General features: G+C 21.3%; 1 long non-coding RNA gene across 1 annotated transcript; it reads right to left on the bottom strand.

Moving 5' to 3' along the window:
- Positions 1–17,222: 17,222 nt before the first annotated feature.
- On the bottom strand, positions 17,223–20,321 carry LOC143378178 (uncharacterized). The gene is made up of 3 exons (XR_013087746.1): positions 19,504–20,321; positions 17,879–18,970; positions 17,223–17,403 (listed from the first exon to the last, which is right to left on the bottom strand). It is a non-coding gene; the product is annotated as an uncharacterized LOC143378178 (long non-coding RNA).
- Positions 20,322–21,425: the final 1,104 nt, after the last annotated feature.

Here is a 21,425-nt window from a genome sequence, read left to right on the forward strand (position 1 = left end):
TACGTATTTTTCTGTTTCTTTACCTATTTTTTCCTCTAATTTATTTACCTATTTTTTATTTACCTTTTTTCTTTGGTTTATTTACCTATTTTTCTCTATTTATTTACCTATTTTTCTCTATTTATTTCCCTATTTTTTCTCTATTTATTTACCTCTTTTGTTTTCTCTATTTATTTTCCTATTTTTTCTCTCTCATTTATTTACGTATTTTTCTCTGTTTATTTACCTATTTTTTCCTCTAATTTATTTACCTATTTTTTTATTTACCTTTTTTTCTTTGGTTTATTTACGTATTTTTCTCTATATATTTACCTATTTTTCTATATTTATTACCTATTGTTTCTCTAGTTATTTACCTATATTTTCTCTCATTTATTTTCCTATTTTTCTCTGTTTATTTACCTATTCTTTCCTCTAATTTATATACCTATTTTTTATTTACCTTTTTTCCTTTGGTTTATTTACCTATTTTTCTCTATTTATTTCCCCATTTTTTCTCTATTTATTTACCTCTTTTGTTTTCTCTATTTATTTTCCTATTTTTCTCTCTCATTTATTTACGTATTTTTTCTCTGTTTATTTACCTATTTTTTCCTCTAATTTATTTACCTATTTTTTTATTTACCTTTTTTTCTTTGGTTTATTTACGTATTTTTCTCTATATATTTACCTATTTTTCTATATTTATTTACCTATTGTTTCTCTAGTTATTTACCTATAGTCTCTCTCATTTATTTTCCTATTTTTTCTCTGTTTATTTACCTATTTTTTCCTCTAATTTTATATACCTATTTTTTTATTTACCTTTTTATTTTGGTTTATTTACCTATTTTTCTCTATTTATACACCTATTTTTTCTCTACCTAATTTACTAATTTACCTATTTATCTCTATTTATTTCCCTATTTTTTCTCTATTTATTTACCTCTTTTGTTTTCTCTATTTATTTTCCTATTTTTTCTCTATATATTTACCTATTCTTCTCTCTCATTTATTTACGTATTTTTTCTCTGTGTCTTTACCTATTTTTCCTCTAATTTATTTACCTATTTTTTATTTACCTTTTTTCTTTGGTTTATTTACCTATTTTTCTCTATTTATTTACCTATTTTTCTCTATTTATTTCCCTATTTTTTCTCTATTTATTTACCTCTTTTGTTTTCTCTATTTATTTTCCTATTTTTTCTCTCTCATTTATTTACGTATTTTTCTCTGTTTATTTACCTATTTTTTCCTCTAATTTATTTACCTATTTTTTTATTTACCTTTTTTTCTTTGGTTTATTTACGTATTTTTCTCTATATATTTACCTATTTTTCTATATTTATTTACCTATTGTTTCTCTAGTTATTTACCTATATTTTCTCTCATTTATTTTCCTATTTTTCTCTGTTTATTTACCTATTCTTTCCTCTAATTTATATACCTATTTTTTATTTACCTTTTTTCCTTTGGTTTATTTACCTATTTTTCTCTATTTATACACCTATTTTTTCTCTACCTAATTTACCTATTTATCTCTATTTATTTCCCTATTTTTTCTCTATTTATTTACAACTTTTGTTTTCTCTATTTATTTTCCTATTTTTTCTCTATATATTTACCTATTTTTCTCTCTCATTTATTTACGTATTTTTTCTCTGTTTCTTTACCTATTTTTTCCTCTAATTTATTCACCTATTTTTTATTTACCTTTTTTCTTTGGTTTATTTACCTATTTTTCTCTATTTATTTCCCCATTTTTTCTCTATTTATTTACCTCTTTTGTTTTCTCTATTTATTTTCCTATTTTTTCTCTCTCATTTATTTACGTATTTTTTCTCTGTTTATTTACCTATTTTTTCCTCTAATTTATTTACCTATTTTTTTATTTACCTTTTTTTCTTTGGTTTATTTACGAATTTTTCTCTATATATTTACCTATTTTTCTATATTTATTTACCTATTGTTTCTCTAGTTATTTACCTATAGTTTCTCTCATTTATTTTCCTATTTTTTTCTCTGTTTATTTACCTATTTTTTCCTCTAATTTATATACCTATTTTTTTATTTACCTTTTTTATTTTGGTTTATTTACCTATTTTTCTCTATTTATACACCTATTTTTTCTCTACCTAATTTACCTATTTATCTCAATTTATTTCCCTATTTTTTCTCTATTTATTTACCTCTTTTGATTTCTCTATTTATTTTCCTATTTTTTCTCTATATATTTACCTATTCTTCTCTCTCATTTATTTACGTATTTTTTCTCTGTGTCTTTACCTATTTTTCCCTCTAATTTATTTACCTATTTTTATTTACCTTTTTTTCTTTGGTATATTTACCTATTTTTCTCTATTTATTTTCCAATTTTTACCCTATTCATTTACTTTTTCTATTTATTTACCTCTTTCTTTCTCTAATTTATACACCTACATTTTCTCTATTTATTTACCTATTTTTCTCTATTTATTTACCTATTGTTTCTCTAGTTATTTACCTATATTTTCTCTCATTTATTTTCCTATTTTTTCTCTGTTTATTTACCTATTTTTTCCTCTAATTTATTTACCTATTTTTTTATTTACCTTTTTTTCTTTGGTTTATTTACCTATTTTTCTCTATTTATTTACCTATTTTTTCTCTAGATATTTACCTATTTTTTTCTCTCATTTATTTACCTATTTTTCTCTATTTATTTACCTATTGTTTCTCTAGTTATTTACCTATATTTTCTCTCATTTATTTTCCTATTTTTTCTCTGTTTATTTACCTATTTTTTCCTCTAATTTATATACCTATTTTTTTATTTACCGTTTTTATTTTGGTTTATTTACCTATTCCTCTCTATTTATACACCTATTTTTTCTCTACCTAATTTACCTATTTTTCAATATTTATTTCCCTATTTTTTCTCCATTTATTTACCTCCTTTGTTTTCTCTATATTTATTTTCCTATTTTTCTCTATATATTTACCTATTTTTCTCTCTCATTTATTTACGTATTTTTCTCTTGTTATTTACCTATTTTTTCCTCTAATTTATTTACCTATTTTTTTATTTACCTTTTTTTCTTTGGTTTATTTACCTATTTTTCTCTATTTATTTACCTATTTTTTCTCTAGATATTTACCTATTTTTTGTCTCATTTATTTACCTATTTTTCTCTATTTATACACCTATTTTTCTCTACCTAATTTACCTATTTATCTCTATTTATTTCCCTATTTTTTCTCTATTTATTTACCTCTATTGTTTTCTCTATTTATTTTCCTATTTTTTCTCTATTTATTTACCTATTTTTCCTCTAGTTTATTTACCTATTTTTTCCCTCATTTATTTACCTATTTTTGCTCTGTTTAGTTACCTATTTTTTCTCTAACTTATTTACCTATTTTTTATTTACCTTTTTTTCCTTGATTTATTTACCTATTTTTTATTTACCTTTTTTCTTTGGTATATTTACCTATTTTTCTCTATTTATTTTCCAATTTTTACCCTATTCATTTACTTTTTCTATTTATTTACCTCTTTCTTTCTCTAATTTATACACCTACATTTTCTCTATTTATTTACCTATTTTTCTCTATTTATTTACCTATTGTTTCTCTAGTTATTTACCTATATTTTCTCTCATTTATTTTCCTATTTTTTCTCTGTTTATTTACCTATTTTTTCCTCTAATTTATTTACCTATTTTTTTATTTACCTTTTTTTCTTTGGTTTATTTACCTATTTTTCTCTATTTATTTACCTATTTTTTCTGTAGATATTTACCTATTTTTCTCTCATTTATTTACCTATTTTTCTCTATTTATTTACCTATTGTTTCTCTAGTTATTTACCTATATTTTCTCTCATTTATTTTCCTATTTTTCTCTGTTTATTTACCTATTTTTTCCTCTAATTTATATACCTATTTTTTTATTTACCGTTTTTATTTTGGTTTATTTACCTATTCCTCTCTATTTATACACCTATTTTTTCTCTACCTAATTTACCTATTTCTCAATATTTATTTCCCTATTTTTTCTCCATTTATTTACCTCCTTTGTTTTCTCTATTTATTTTCCTATTTTTCTCTATATATTTACCTATTTTTCTCTCTCATTTATTTACGTATTTTTCTCTTGTTATTTACCTATTTTTTCCTCTAATTTATTTACCTATTTTTTTATTTACCTTTTTTTCTTTGGTTTATTTACCTATTTTTCTCTATTTATTTACCTATTTTTTCTCTAGATATTTACCTATTTTTTGTCTCATTTATTTACCTATTTTTCTCTATTTATACACCTATTTTTCTCTACCTAATTTACCTATTTATCTCTATTTATTTCCCTATTTTTTCTCTATTTATTTACCTCTATTGTTTTCTCTATTTATTTTCCTATTTTTTCTCTATTTATTTACCTATTTTTCCTCTAGTTATTTACCTATTTTTTCCCTCATTTATTTACCTATTTTTGCTCTGTTTAGTTACCTATTTTTTCCTCTAATTTATTTACCTATTTTCCTTTTTTTCCTTGATTTATTTAGCTATTTTTCTGTATTTATACACTTATTTTTTCTCTAGTTTATTTACCTATTTTTTATCTATTTATTTACCTATTTTTCTCTACTTATTTACCCCTTTTTTGTCCATTTATTTACCTATTTTTCTCTATTTATTTACCTCCTTTGTTTTCTCTATTTATTTACCTTTTTCCCCCTCTATTTATTTACCTATTTTTTTAATTAGCTATTTTTCTCTATTTATACACCTATTTTTTCTCTAGTTTATTTACCTCCTTTTTCTGTATTTATTTACCTACTTTGTTTTCTCTACTTCATTAACTATGTTTCTCTGTTTATTTACCTATTTTTTCCTCTAATTTATATACCTATTTTTTTATTTACCTTTTTTCCTTTGGTTTATTTACCTATTTTTCTCTATTTATACACCTATTTTTTCTCTACCTAATTTACCTATTTTTCTGTATTTATTTACCTATTTTTTTCTCTATTTATTTACCTCTTTTGTTTTCTCTATTTATTTACCTATTTTTCTCTATTTATTTTCCTATTTTTTCTCTCTCATTTATTTACGTATTTTTTCTCTGTTTATTTACCTATTTTTTCCTCTAATTTATTTACCTATTTTTTTATTTACCTTTTTTATTTTGGTTTATTTACCTATTTTTCTCTATTTATACACCTATTTTTTCTCTACCTAATTTGCCTATTTATCTCTATTTATTTCCCTATTTTTTCTCTATTTATTTACCTCTTTTGTTTTCTCTATTTATTTTCCTATTTTTTCTCTATATATTTACCTATTTTTCTCACTCATTTATTTACGTATTTTTTCTGTTTCTTTACCTATTTTTTCCTCTAATTTATTTACCTATTTTTTATTTACCTTTTTTCTTTGGTTTATTTACCTATTTTTCTCTATTTATTTACCTATTTTTCTCTATTTATTTTCCCTATTTTTTCTCTATTTATTTACCTCTTTTGTTTTCTCTATTTATTTTCCTATTTTTTCTCTCTCATTTATTTACGTATTTTTTCTCTGTTTATTTACCTATTTTTTCCTCTAATTTATTTACCTATTTTTTTATTTACCTTTTTTTCTTTGGTTTATTTACGTATTTTTCTCTATATATTTACCTATTTTTCTATATTTATTTACCTATTGTTTCTCTAGTTATTTACCTATATTTTCTCTCATTTATTTTCCTATTTTTCTCTGTTTATTTACCTATTCTTTCCTCTAATTTATATACCTATTTTTTATTTACCTTTTTTCCTTTGGTTTATTTACCTATTTTTCTCTATTTATTTCCCCATTTTTTCTCTATTTATTTACCTCTTTTGTTTTCTCTATTTATTTTCCTATTTTTTCTCTCTCATTTATTTACGTATTTTTTCTCTGTTTATTTACCTATTTTTTCCTCTAATTTATTTACCTATTTTTTTATTTACCTTTTTTTCTTTGGTTTATTTACGTATTTTTCTCTATATATTTACCTATTTTTCTATATTTATTTACCTATTGTTTCTCTAGTTATTTACCTATAGTCTCTCTCATTTATTTTCCTATTTTTTCTCTGTTTATTTACCTATTTTTTCCTGTAATTTATATACCTATTTTTTTATTTACCTTTTTTATTTTGGTTTATTTACCTATTTTTCTCTATTTATACACCTATTTTTCTCTACCTAATTTACCTATTTATCTCTATTTATTTCCCTATTTTTTCTCTATTTATTTACCTCTTTTGTTTTCTCTATTTATTTTCCTATTTTTTCTCTATATATTTACCTATTCTTCTCTCTCATTTATTTACGTATTTTTTCTCTGTGTCTTTACCTATTTTTCCCTCTAATTTATTTACCTATTTTTTATTTACCTTTTTTCTTTGGTATATTTACCTATTTTTCTCTATTTATTTTCCAATTTTTACCCTATTCATTTACTTTTTCTATTTATTTACCTCTTTCTTTCTCTAATTTATACACCTACATTTTCTCTATTTATTTACCTATATTTCTCTATTTATTTACCTATTGTTTCTCTAGTTATTTACCTATATTTTCTCTCATTTATTTTCCTATTTTTTCTCTGTTTATTTGCCTATTTTTTCCTCTAATTTATTTACCTATTTTTTTATTTACCTTTTTTTCTTTGGTTTATTTACCTATTTTTCTCTATTTATTTACCTATTTTTTCTCTAGATATTTACCTATTTTTTCTCTCATTTATTTACCTATTTTTCTCTATTTATTTACCTATTGTTTCTCTAGTTATTTACCTATATTTTCTCTCATTTATTTTCCTATTTTTTCTCTGTTTATTTACCTATTTTTTCCTCTAATTTATATACCTATTTTTTTATTTACCGTTTTTATTTTGGTTTATTTACCTATTCCTCTCTATTTATACACCTATTTTTTCTCTACCTAATTTACCTATTTTTCAATATTTATTTCCCTATTTTTTCTCCATTTATTTACCTCCTTTGTTTTCTCTATTTATTTTCCTATTTTTCTCTATATATTTACCTATTTTTCTCTCTCATTTATTTACGTATTTTTCTCTTGTTATTTACCTATTTTTTCCTCTAATTTATTTACCTATTTTTTTATTTACCTTTTTTTCTTTGGTTTATTTATCTATTTTTCTCTATTTATTTACCTATTTTTTCTCTAGATATATACCTATTTTTTGTCTCATTTATTTACCTATTTTTCTCTATTTATACACCTATTTTTCTCTACCTAATTTACCTATTTATCTCTATTTATTTCCCTATTTTTTCTCTATTTATTTACCTCTTTTGTTTTCTCTATTTATTTTCCTATTTTTCTCTATTTATTTACCTATTTTTCCTCTAGTTATTTACCTATTTTTTCCCTCATTTATTTACCTATTTTTGCTCTGTTTAGTTACCTATTTTTTCCTCTAATTTATTTACCTATTTTTTTATTTACCTTTTTTCCTTGATTTATTTAGCTATTTTTCTGTATTTATACACTTATTTTTTCTCTAGTTTATTTACCTATTTTTTATCTATTTATTTACCTATTTTTCTCTACTTATTTACCCCTTTTTTGTCCATTTATTTACCTATTTTTTCTCTATTTATTTACCTCCTTTGTTTTCTCTATTTATTTACATTTTCCCCCTCTATTTATTTACCTATTTTTTTAATTAGCTATTTTTCTCTATTTATACACCTATTTTTTCTCTAGTTTATTTACCTCCTTTTTCTGTATTTATTTACCTACTTTGTTTTCTCTACTTCATTAACTATTTTTCTCTGTTTATTTACCTATTTTTTCCTCTAATTTATATACCTATTTTTTTATTTACCTTTTTTCCTTTGGTTTATTTACCTATTTTTCTCTATTTATACACCTATTTTTTCTCTACCTAATTTACCTATTTTTCTGTATTTATTTACCTATTTTTTTCTCTATTTATTTACCTCTTTTGTTTTCTCTATTTATTTACCTATTTTTCTCTAGATAATTTACCTATTTGTTCTCTGTTTATTTACCTACTTTTTCTCTATTATATTTACCTACTTTTTCTCTATTTATTTACATATTTTTCTCTATATATTTACCTATTTTTCTCTCTCATTTATTTACGTATTTTTCTCTGTTTATTTACCAATTTTTTCCTCTAATTTATTTACCTATTTTTCTCTTTCATTTATTTACGTATTTTTTCTCTGTTTATTTACCTATTTTTCCCTTTAATTTATTTACCTATTTTTTATTTACCTTTTTTTCTTTGATTTATTTAGCTATTTTTCTCTATTTATACACCTATATTTTCTCTATTTATTTACCTATTTTCTCTATTTATTTACCTATTGTTTCTCTAGTTATTTACCTATATTTTCTCTCATTTATTTTCCTATTATTTCTCTGTTTATTTACCTATTTTTCCTCTAATTTATATACCTATTTTTTTATTTACCTTTTTTCCTTTGGTTTATTTACCTATTTTTCTCTATTTATACACCTATTTTTTCTCTACCTAATTTACCTATTTTTCTGTATTTATTTACCTATTTTTCTCTATTTATTTACCTATTTTTCTCTAGATAATTTACCTATTTTTTCTCCATTTATTTACTTATTTTTTCTCTATTTATTTTCCCATTTTTTCCCTATTCATTTACTTTTTTCTATTTATTTACCTATTGTTTCTCTAGTTATTTACCTATATTTTCTCTCATTTATTTTCCTATTTTTTCTCTGTTTATTTACCTATTTTTTCCTCTAATTTATATACCTACTTTTTTATTTACCTTTTTTATTTTGGTTTATTTACCTATTTTTCTGTATTTGTACACCTATTTTTTCTCTACCTAATTTACCTATTTTTCTCTATTTATTTACCTCTTTTGTTTTCTCTATTTATTTACCTATTTTTCCACTAGTTATTTACCTATTTTTTTCTCTCATTTATTTACCTATTTTTGCTCTGTTTAGTTACCTATTTTTTCCTCTAATTTATTTACCTTTTTTTCCTTGATTTATTTAGCTCTTTTTCTGTATTTATACTTATTTTTTCTCTAGTTTATTTACCTATTTTTTATCTATTTATTTACCTATTTTTCACTACTTATTTACCTCTTTTTTGTCTATTTATTTACCTACTTTTTCTCTATTTATTTACCTATTTTTTTAATTAGCTATTTTTCTCTATTTATACACCTATTTTTCTGTAGTTTATTTACCTCTTTTTTCTGTATTTGTTTACTTACTTTGTTTTCTCTACTTCATTAACTATTTTTCTCTGTTTATTTACCTATTTTTTCCCCTAATTTATATACCTATTTCTTTATTTACCTTTTTTCCTTTGGTTTATTTACCTATTTTTCTCTATTTATACACCTATTTTTTCTCTACCTAATTTACCTATTTTTCTGTATTTATTTACCTATTTTTTTCTCTATTTATTTACCTATTTTTTCTCTAGATATTTACCTATTTTTCTCTCATTTATTAACCTATTCTTTCTCTGTTTATTTACCTATTTTTTCCTCTAATATATTTACCTATTTTTTTATTTACCTTTTTTTCTTTGGTTTATTTACCTATTTTTCTCTATATATTTACCTATTTTTTCTCTATATATTTACATATTTTTTCTCTCATTTATTTACATATTTTTTCTCTGTTCATTTACCTATTTTTTCCTCTAATTTATATACCTATTTTTTTATTTACCTTTTTTATTTTGGTTTATTTACCTATTTTTCTCTATTTATACACCTATTTTTTCTCTACCTAATTTGCCTATTTATCTCTATTTATTTCCCTATTTTTTCTCTATTTATTTACCTCTTTTGTTTTCTCTATTTATTTTCCTATTTTTTCTCTATATATTTACCTATTTTTCTCTCTCATTTATTTACGTATTTTTTCTCTGTTTCTTTACCTATTTTTTCCTCTAATTTATTTACCTATTTTTTATTTACCTTTTTTCTTTGGTTTATTTACCTATTTTTCTCTATTTATTTACCTATTTTTCTCTATTTATTTCCCTATTTTTTCTCTATTTATTTACCTCTTTTGTTTTCTCTATTTATTTTCCTATTTTTTCTCTCTCATTTATTTACGTATTTTTTCTCTGTTTATTTACCTATTTTTTCCTCTAATTTATTTACCTATTTTTTTATTTACCTTTTTTTCTTTGGTTTATTTACGTATTTTTCTCTATATATTTACCTATTTTTCTATATTTATTTACCTATTGTTTCTCTAGTTATTTACCTATATTTTCTCTCATTTATTTTCCTATTTTTCTCTGTTTATTTACCTATTCTTTCCTCTAATTTATATACCTATTTTTTATTTACCTTTTTTCCTTTGGTTTATTTACCCATTTTTCTCTATTTATACACCTATTTTTTCTCTACCTAATTTGCCTATTTATCTCTATTTATTTCCCTATTTTTTCTCTATTTATTTACCTCTTTTGTTTTCTCTATTTATTTTCCTATTTTTTCTCTATATATTTACCTATTTTTCTCTCTCATTTATTTACGTATTTTTTCTCTGTTTCTTTACCTATTTTTTCCTCTAATTTATTTACCTATTTTTTATTTACCTTTTTTCTTTGGTTTATTTACCTATTTTTCTCTATTTATACACCTATTTTTTCTCTACCTAATTTACCTATTTATCTCTATTTATTTCCCTATTTTTTCTCTATTTATTTACCTCTTTTGTTTTCCTCTATTTATTTTCCTATTTTTTCTCTATATATTTACCTATTCTTCTCTCTCATTTATTTACGTATTTTTTCTCTGTGTCTTTACCTATTTTTCCCTCTAATTTATTTACCTATTTTTTATTTACCTTTTTTCTTTGGTATATTTACCTATTTTTCTCTATTTATTTTCCAATTTTTACCCTATTCATTTACTTTTTCTATTTATTTACCTCTTTCTTTCTCTAATTTATACACCTACATTTTCTCTATTTATTTACCTATATTTCTCTATTTATTTACCTATTGTTTCTCTAGTTATTTACCTATATTTCCTCTAATTTATTTACCTATTTTTTTATTTACCTTTTTTTGCTTGATTTATTTAGCTATTTTTCTCTATTTATACACCTATTTTTTCTCTACCTAATTTACCTATTTTTCTGTATTTATTTACCTATTTTTTTCTCTATTTATTTACCTCTTTTGTTTTCTCTATTTATTTACCTATTTTTCTCTAGATAATTTACCTATTTGTTCTCTGTTTATTTACCTACTTTTTCTCTATTATATTTACCTACTTTTTCTCTATTTATTTACATATTTTTCTCTATATATTTACCTATTTTTCTCTCTCATTTATTTACGTATTTTTTCTCTGTTTATTTAACAATTTTTTCCTCTAATTTATTTACCTATTTTTCTCTTTCATTTATTTACGTATTTTTTCTCTGTTTATTTACCTATTTTTCCCTTTAATTTATTTACCTATTTTTTATTTACCTTTTTTTCTTTGATTTATTTAGCTATTTTTCTCTATTTATACACCTATATTTTCTCTATTTATTTACCTATTTTCTCTATTTATTTACCTATTGTTTCTCTAGTTATTTACCTATATTTTCTCTCATTTATTTTCCTATTATTTCTCTGTTTATTTACCTATTTTTCCTCTAATTTATATACCTATTTTTTTATTTACCTTTTTTCCTTTGGTTTATTTACCTATTTTTCTCTATTTATACACCTATTTTTTCTCTACCTAATTTACCTATTTTTCTGTATTTATTTACCTATTTTTCTCTATTTATTTACCTATTTTTCTCTAGATAATTTACCTATTTTTTCTCCATTTATTTACTTATTTTTTCTCTATTTATTTTCCCATTTTTTCCCTATTCATTTACTTTTTTCTATTTATTTACCTATTGTTTCTCTAGTTATTTACCTATATTTTCTCTCATTTATTTTCCTATTTTTTCTCTGTTTATTTACCTATTTTTTCCTCTAATTTATATACCTACTTTTTTATTTACCTTTTTTATTTTGGTTTATTTACCTATTTTTCTGTATTTGTACACCTATTTTTTCTCTACCTAATTTACCTATTTTTCTCTATTTATTTACCTCTTTTGTTTTCTCTATTTATTTACCTATTTTTCCACTAGTTATTTACCTATTTTTTTCTCTCATTTATTTACCTATTTTTGCTCTGTTTAGTTACCTATTTTTTCCTCTAATTTATTTACCTTTTTTTCCTTGATTTATTTAGCTCTTTTTCTGTATTTATACTTATTTTTTCTCTAGTTTATTTACCTATTTTTTATCTATTTATTTACCTATTTTTCACTACTTATTTACCTCTTTTTTGTCTATTTATTTACCTACTTTTTCTCTATTTATTTACCTATTTTTTTAATTAGCTATTTTTCTCTATTTATACACCTATTTTTCTGTAGTTTATTTACCTCTTTTTTCTGTATTTGTTTACTTACTTTGTTTTCTCTACTTCATTAACTATTTTTCTCTGTTTATTTACCTATTTTTTCCCCTAATTTATATACCTATTTCTTTATTTACCTTTTTTCCTTTGGTTTATTTACCTATTTTTCTCTATTTATACACCTATTTTTTCTCTACCTAATTTACCTATTTTTCTGTATTTATTTACCTATTTTTTTCTCTATTTATTTACCTATTTTTTCTCTAGATATTTACCTATTTTTCTCTCATTTATTAACCTATTTTTTCTCTGTTTATTTACCTATTTTTTCCTCTAATATATTTACCTATTTTTTTATTTACCTTTTTTTCTTTGGTTTATTTACCTATTTTTCTCTATATATTTACCTATTTTTTCTCTATATATTTACATATTTTTTCTCTCATTTATTTACATATTTTTTCTCTGTTCATTTACCTATTTTTTCCTCTAATTTATATACCTATTTTTTTATTTACCTTTTTTATTTTGGTTTATTTACCTATTTTTCTCTATTTATACACCTATTTTTTCTCTACCTAATTTGCCTATTTATCTCTATTTATTTCCCTATTTTTTCTCTATTTATTTACCTCTTTTGTTTTCTCTATTTATTTTCCTATTTTTTCTCTATATATTTACCTATTTTTCTCTCTCATTTATTTACGTATTTTTTCTCTGTTTCTTTACCTATTTTTTCCTCTAATTTATTTACCTATTTTTTATTTACCTTTTTTCTTTGGTTTATTTACCTATTTTTCTCTATTTATTTACCTATTTTTCTCTATTTATTTCCCTATTTTTTCTCTATTTATTTACCTCTTTTGTTTTCTCTATTTATTTTCCTATTTTTTCTCTCTCATTTATTTACGTATTTTTTCTCTGTTTATTTACCTATTTTTTCCTCTAATTTATTTACCTATTTTTTTATTTACCTTTTTTTCTTTGGTTTATTTACGTATTTTTCTCTATATATTTACCTATTTTTCTATATTTATTTACCTATTGTTTCTCTAGTTATTTACCTATATTTTCTCTCATTTATTTTCCTATTTTTCTCTGTTTATTTACCTATTCTTTCCTCTAATTTATATACCTATTTTTTATTTACCTTTTTTCCTTTGGTTTATTACCTATTTTTCTCTATTTATACACCTATTTTTTCTCTACCTAATTTGCCTATTTATCTCTATTTATTTCCCTATTTTTTCTCTATTTATTTACCTCTTTTGTTTTCTCTATTTATTTTCCTATTTTTTCTCTATATATTTACCTATTTTTCTCTCTCATTTATTTACGTATTTTTTCTCTGTTTCTTTACCTATTTTTTCCTCTAATTTATTTACCTATTTTTTATTTACCTTTTTTCTTTGGTTTATTTACCTATTTTTCTCTATTTATACACCTATTTTTTCTCTACCTAATTTACCTATTTATCTCTATTTATTTCCCTATTTTTTCTCTATTTATTTACCTCTTTTGTTTTCTCTATTTATTTTCCTATTTTTTCTCTATATATTTACCTATTCTTCTCTCTCATTTATTTACGTATTTTTTCTCTGTGTCTTTACCTATTTTTCCCTCTAATTTATTTACCTATTTTTTATTTACCTTTTTTCTTTGGTATATTTACCTATTTTTCTCTATTTATTTTCCAATTTTTACCCTATTCATTTACTTTTTCTATTTATTTACCTCTTTCTTTCTCTAATTTATACACCTACATTTTCTCTATTTATTTACCTATATTTCTCTATTTATTTACCTATTGTTTCTCTAGTTATTTACCTATATTTCCTCTAATTTATTTACCTATTTTTTTATTTACCTTTTTTTCCTTGATTTATTTAGCTATTTTTCTCTATTTATACACCTATTTTTTCTCTACCTAATTTACCTATTTTTCTGTATTTATTTACCTATTTTTTTCTCTATTTATTTACCTCTTTTGTTTTCTCTATTTATTTACCTATTTTTCTCTAGATAATTTACCTATTTGTTCTCTGTTTATTTACCTACTTTTTCTCTATTATATTTACCTACTTTTTCTCTATTTATTTACATATTTTTCTCTATATATTTACCTATTTTTCTCTCTCATTTATTTACGTATTTTTTCTCTGTTTATTTAACAATTTTTTCCTCTAATTTATTTACCTATTTTTCTCTTTCATTTATTTACGTATTTTTTCTCTGTTTATTTACCTATTTTTCCCTTTAATTTATTTACCTATTTTTTATTTACCTTTTTTTCTTTGATTTATTTAGCTATTTTTCTCTATTTATACACCTATATTTTCTCTATTTATTTACCTATTTTCTCTATTTATTTACCTATTGTTTCTCTAGTTATTTACCTATATTTTCTCTCATTTATTTTCCTATTATTTCTCTGTTTATTTACCTATTTTTCCTCTAATTTATATACCTATTTTTTTATTTACCTTTTTTCCTTTGGTTTATTTACCTATTTTTCTCTATTTATACACCTATTTTTTCTCTACCTAATTTACCTATTTTTCTGTATTTATTTACCTATTTTTCTCTATTTATTTACCTATTTTTCTCTAGATAATTTACCTATTTTTTCTCCATTTATTTACTTATTTTTTCTCTATTTATTTTCCCATTTTTTCCCTATTCATTTACTTTTTTCTATTTATTTACCTATTGTTTCTCTAGTTATTTACCTATATTTTCTCTCATTTATTTTCCTATTTTTTCTCTGTTTATTTACCTATTTTTTCCACTAGTTATTTACCTATTTTTTTCTCTCATTTATTTACCTATTTTTGCTCTGTTTAGTTACCTATTTTTTCCTCTAATTTATTTACCTTTTTTTCCTTGATTTATTTAGCTCTTTTTCTGTATTTATACTTATTTTTTCTCTAGTTTATTTACCTATTTTTTATCTATTTATTTACCTATTTTTCTCTACTTATTTACCTCTTTTTTGTCTATTTATTTACCTACTTTTTCTCTATTTATTTACCTATTTTTTTAATTAGCTATTTTTCTCTATTTATACACCTATTTTTCTGTAGTTTATTTACCTCTTTTTTCTGTATTTATTTACTTACTTTGTTTTCTCTACTTCATTAACTATTTTTCTCTGTTTATTTACCTATTTTTTCCCCTAATTTATATACCTATTTCTTTATTTACCTTTTTTCCTTTGGTTTATTTACCTATTTTTCTCTATTTATACACCTATTTTTTCTCTACCTAATTTACCTATTTTTCTGTATTTATTTACCTATTTTTTTCTCTATTTATTTACCTATTTTTTCTCTAGATATTTACCTATTTTTCTCTCATTTATTAACCTATTTTTTCTCTGTTTATTTACCTATTTTTTCCTCTAATATATTTACCTATTTTTTTATTTACCTTTTTTTCTTTGGTTTATTTACCTATTTTTCTCTATATATTTACCTATTTTTTCTCTATATATTTACATATTTTTTCTCTCATTTATTTACATATTTTTTCTCTGTTTATTTACCTATTTTTTCCTTTAATTTATTTACCTATTGTTTTATTTACTTTTTTTTCTTTGATTTATTTAGCTATTTATCTATATTTATACACCTATTTTTCCTCTAGTTATTTACCTATTTTTTTTCTCATTTATTTACCTATTTTTGCTCTGTTTAGTTACCTATCTTTTCCTCTTATTTATTTACCTATTTTTTTATTTACCTTTTTTTCCTTGATTTATTTAGCTATTTTTCTGTATTTATACACTTATTTTTTCTCTAGTTTATTTACCTATTTTTATCTATTTATTTACCTATTTTTCTGTACTTATTTACCTCTTTTTTCTCTATTTATTTACCTATTTTTCTCTATTTATTTACCACTTTTGTTTTCTCTATTTATTTACCATTTTTCCCTCTATTTATTTACCTATTTTTTTAATTAGCTATTTTTCCCTATTTATACACCTATTTTTTCTCTAGCTAATTTACCTATTTTTCTGTATTTATTTACCTCTTTTGTTTTCTCTAATTATTTACCTCTTTTGTTTTCTCTATTTATTTACCTATTTTTTCTCTAGATAATTTACCTATTTTTTCTCTATTTATTTACTTATTTTTTCTCTATTTATTTTCCAATTTTTTCCCTATTCATTTACTTTTTTCTATTTTTTACCTCTTTCTTTCTGTAATTTATACACCTATATTTTCTCTATTTATTTACCTATTGTTCTCTATTTATTTACCTATTGTTTCTCTACTTATTTACCTATATTTTCTCTCATTTACTTTCCTATTTTTTCTCTGTTTATTTACCTATTCTTTCCTCTAATTTATATACCTATTTTTTTTTTACCTTTTTTCCTTTGGTTTATTTACCTATTTTTCTCTATTTATACACCTATTTTTTCTCTACCTAATTTACCTATTTTTCTGTATTTATTTACCTATTTTTTCTCTATTTATTTATCTCTTTTGTTTTCTCTATTTATTTACCTATTGTTTCTCTAGTTATTTACCTATATTTTCTCTCATTTATTTTCCTATTTTTCTCAGTTTATTTACCTATTTTTCCCTCTAATTTATTTACCTATTTTTTATTTACCTTTTTTCTTTGGTATATTTACCTATTTTTCTCTATTTATTTTCCAATTTTTACCCTATTCATTTACTTTTTCTATTTATTTACCTCTTTCTTTCTCTAATTTATACACCTACATTTTCTCTATTTATTTACCTATATTTCTCTATTTATTTACCTATTGTTTCTCTAGTTATTTACCTATATTTTCTCTCATTTATTTTCCTATTTTTTCTCTGTTTATTTGCCTATTTTTTCCTCTAATTTATTTACCTATTTTTTTATTTACCTTTTTTTCTTTGGTTTATTTACCTATTTTTCTCTATTTATTTACCTATTTTTTCTCTAGATATTTACCTATTTTTTCTCTCATTTATTTACCTATTTTTCTCTATTTATTTACCTATTGTTTCTCTAGTTATTTACCTATATTTTCTCTCATTTATTTTCCTATTTTTTCTCTGTTTATTTACCTATTTTTTCCTCTAATTTATATACCTATTTTTTTATTTACCGTTTTTATTTTGGTTTATTTACCTATTCCTCTCTATTTATACACCTATTTTCTCTCTACCTAATTTACCTATTTTTCAATATTTATTTCCCTATTTTTTCTCCATTTATTTACCTCCTTTGTTTTCTCAATTTATTTTCCTATTTTTCTCTATATATTTACCTATTTTTCTCTCTCATTTATTTACGTATTTTTCTCTTGTTATTTACCTATTTTTTCCTCTAATTTATTTACCTATTTTTTTATTTACCTTTTTTTCTTTGGTTTATTTATCTATTTTTCTCTATTTATTTACCTATTTTTTCTCTAGATATATACCTATTTTTTGTCTCATTTATTTACCTATTTTTCTCTATTTATACACCTATTTTTCTCTACCTAATTTACCTATTTATCTCTATTTATTTCCCTATTTTTCTCTATTTATTTACCTCTTTTGTTTTCTCTATTTATTTTCCTATTTTTTCTCTATTTATTTACCTATTTTTCCTCTAGTTATTTACCTATTTTTTCCCTCATTTATTTACCTATTTTTGCTCTGTTTAGTTACCTATTTTTTCCTCTAATTTATTTACCTATTTTTTTATTTACCTTTTTTCCTTGATTTATTTAGCTATTTTTCTGTATTTATACACTTATTTTTTCTCTAGTTTATTTACCTATTTTTTATCTATTTATTTACCTATTTTTCTCTACTTATTTACCCCTTTTTTGTCCATTTATTTACCTATTTTTTCTCTATTTATTTACCTCCTTTGTTTTCTCTATTTATTTACCTTTTTCCCCCTCTATTTATTTACCTATTTTTTTAATTAGCTATTTTTCTCTATTTATACACCTATTTTTTCTCTAGTTTATTTACCTCCTTTTTCTGTATTTATTTACCTACTTTGTTTTCTCTACTTCATTAACTATTTTTCTCTGTTTATTTACCTATTTTTTCCTCTAATTTATATACCTATTTTTTTATTTACCTTTTTTCCTTTGGTTTATTTACCTATTTTTCTCTATTTATACACCTATTTTTTCTCTACCTAATTTACCTATTTTTCTGTATTTATTTACCTATTTTTTTCTCTATTTATTTACCTCTTTTGTTTTCTCTATTTATTTACCTATTTTTCTCTAGATAATTTACCTATTTGTTCTCTGTTTTTACCTACTTTTTCTCTATTATATTTACCTACTTTTTCTCTATTTATTTACATATTTTTCTCTATATATTTACCTATTTTTCTCTCTCATTTATTTACGTATTTTTTCTCTGTTTATTTACCAATTTTTTCCTCTAATTTATTTACCTATTTTTCTCTTTCATTTATTTACGTATTTTTTCTCTGTTTATTTACCTATTTTTCCCTTTAATTTATTTACCTATTTTTTATTTACCTTTTTTTCTTTGATTTATTTAGCTATTTTTCTCTATTTATACACCTATATTTTCTCTATTTATTTACCTATTTTCTCTATTTATTTACCTATTGTTTCTCTAGTTATTTACCTATATTTCCTCTCATTTATTTCCTATTATTTCTCTGTTTATTTACCTATTTTTCCTCTAATTTATATACCTATTTTTTTATTTACCTTTTTTCCTTTGGTTTATTTACCTATTTTTCTCTATTTATACACCTATTTTTTCTCTACCTAATTTACCTATTTTTCTGTATTTATTTACCTATTTTTTCTCTATTTATTTACCTATTTTTCTCTAGATAATTTACCTATTTTTTCTCCATTTATTTACTTATTTTTTCTCTATTTATTTTCCCATTTTTTCCCTATTCATTTACTTTTTTCTATTTATTTACCTATTGTTTCTCTAGTTATTTACCTATATTTTCTCTCATTTATTTTCCTATTTTTTCTCTGTTTATTTACCTATTTTTTCCTCTAATTTATATACCTACTTTTTTATTTACCTTTTTTATTTTGGTTTATTTACCTATTTTTCTGTATTTGTACACCTATTTTTTCTCTACCTAATTTACCTATTTTTCTCTATTTATTTACCTCTTTTGTTTTCTCTATTTATTTACCTATTTTTCCACTAGTTATTTACCTATTTTTTTCTCTCATTTATTTACCTATTTTTGCTCTGTTTAGTTACCTATTTTTTCCTCTAATTTATTTACCTTTTTTTCCTTGATTTATTTAGCTCTTTTTCTGTATTTATACTTATTTTTTCTCTAGTTTATTTACCTATTTTTTATCTATTTATTTACCTATTTTTCTCTACTTATTTACCTCTTTTTTGTCTATTTATTTACCTACTTTTTCTCTATTTATTTACCTATTTTTTTAATTAGCTATTTTTCTCTATTTATACACCTATTTTTCTGTAGTTTATTTACCTCTTTTTTCTGTATTTATTTACTTACTTTGTTTTCTCTACTTCATTAACTATTTTTCTCTGTTTATTTACCTATTTTTTCCCCTAATTTATATACCTATTTCTTTATTTACCTTTTTTCCTTTGGTTTATTTACCTATTTTTCTCTATTTATACACCTATTTTTTCTCTACCTAATTTACCTATTTTTCTGTATTTATTTACTATTTTTTTCTCTATTTATTTACCTATTTTTTCTCTAGATATTTACCTATTTTTCTCTCATTTATTAACCTATTTTTTCTCTGTTTATTTACCTATTTTTTCCTCTAATATATTTACCTATTTTTTTATTTACCTTTTTTTCTTTGGTTTATTTACCTATTTTTCTCTATATATTTACCTATTTTTTCTCTATATATTTACATATTTTTTCTCTCATTTATTTACATATTTTTTCTCTGTTTATTTACCTATTTTTTCCTTTAATTTATTTACCTATTGTTTTATTTACCTTTTTTTCTTTGATTTATTTTAGCTATTTATCTATATTTATACACCTATTTTCCCTCTATTTATTTACCTATTTTTTTAATTAGCTATTTTTCCCTATTTATACACCTATTTTTTCTCTAGCTAATTTACCTATTTTTCTGTATTTATTTACCTCTTTTGTTTTCTCTAATTATTTACCTCTTTTGTTTTCTCTATTTATTTACCTATTTTTTCTCTAGATAATTTACCTATTTTTTCTATATTTATTTACCTATTTTTCTCTATTTATTTTCCAATTTTCTCTATTCATTTACTTTTTTCTATTTATTTACTTCTTTCTTTCTCTAATTTATACACCTATATTTTCTCTATTTATTTACCTATTTTTCTCTATTTATTTACCTATTGTTTCTCTAGTTATTTACCTATATTTTCTCTCATTTATTTTCTATTTTTTCTCTGTTTATTTACCTATTTTTTCCTCTAATTTATATACTATTTTTTATTTACCTTTTTTCCTTTGGTTTACTTACCTATTTTTCTCTATTTATACACATATTTTTCTCTACCTAATTTACCTATTTTTCTGTATTTATTTACCTATTTTTTCTCTATTTATTTACCTCTTTTGTTTTCTCTATTTATTTACCATTGTTTCTCTAGTTATTTACCTATATTTTCTCTCATTTACTTTCCTATTTTTTCTCTGTTTATTTACCTATTTTTTCCTCTAATTTATTACCTATTTTTTATTTACCTTTTTTCTTTGGTTTATTTACTTATTTTTCTCTATTTATTTACCTATTTTTTCTCTAGATATTTACCTATTTTTCTCTATTTATTTACTTATTTTTTCTCTATTTATTTTCCAATTTTTTCCCTATTCATTTACTTTTTTCTATTTTTTACCTCTTTCTTTCTGTAATTTATACACCTATATTTTCTCTATTTATTTACCTATTGTTCTCTATTTATTTACCTATTGTTTCTCTACTTATTTACCTATATTTCTCTCATTTACTTTCCTATTTTTTCTCTGTTTATTTACCTATTCTTTCCTCT

Source organism: Andrena cerasifolii, unplaced genomic scaffold (genome assembly GCF_050908995.1).
Source record: "Andrena cerasifolii isolate SP2316 unplaced genomic scaffold, iyAndCera1_principal scaffold0852, whole genome shotgun sequence".
In the NCBI taxonomy this organism is placed as follows: Eukaryota; Metazoa; Arthropoda; class Insecta; order Hymenoptera; family Andrenidae; genus Andrena; species Andrena cerasifolii.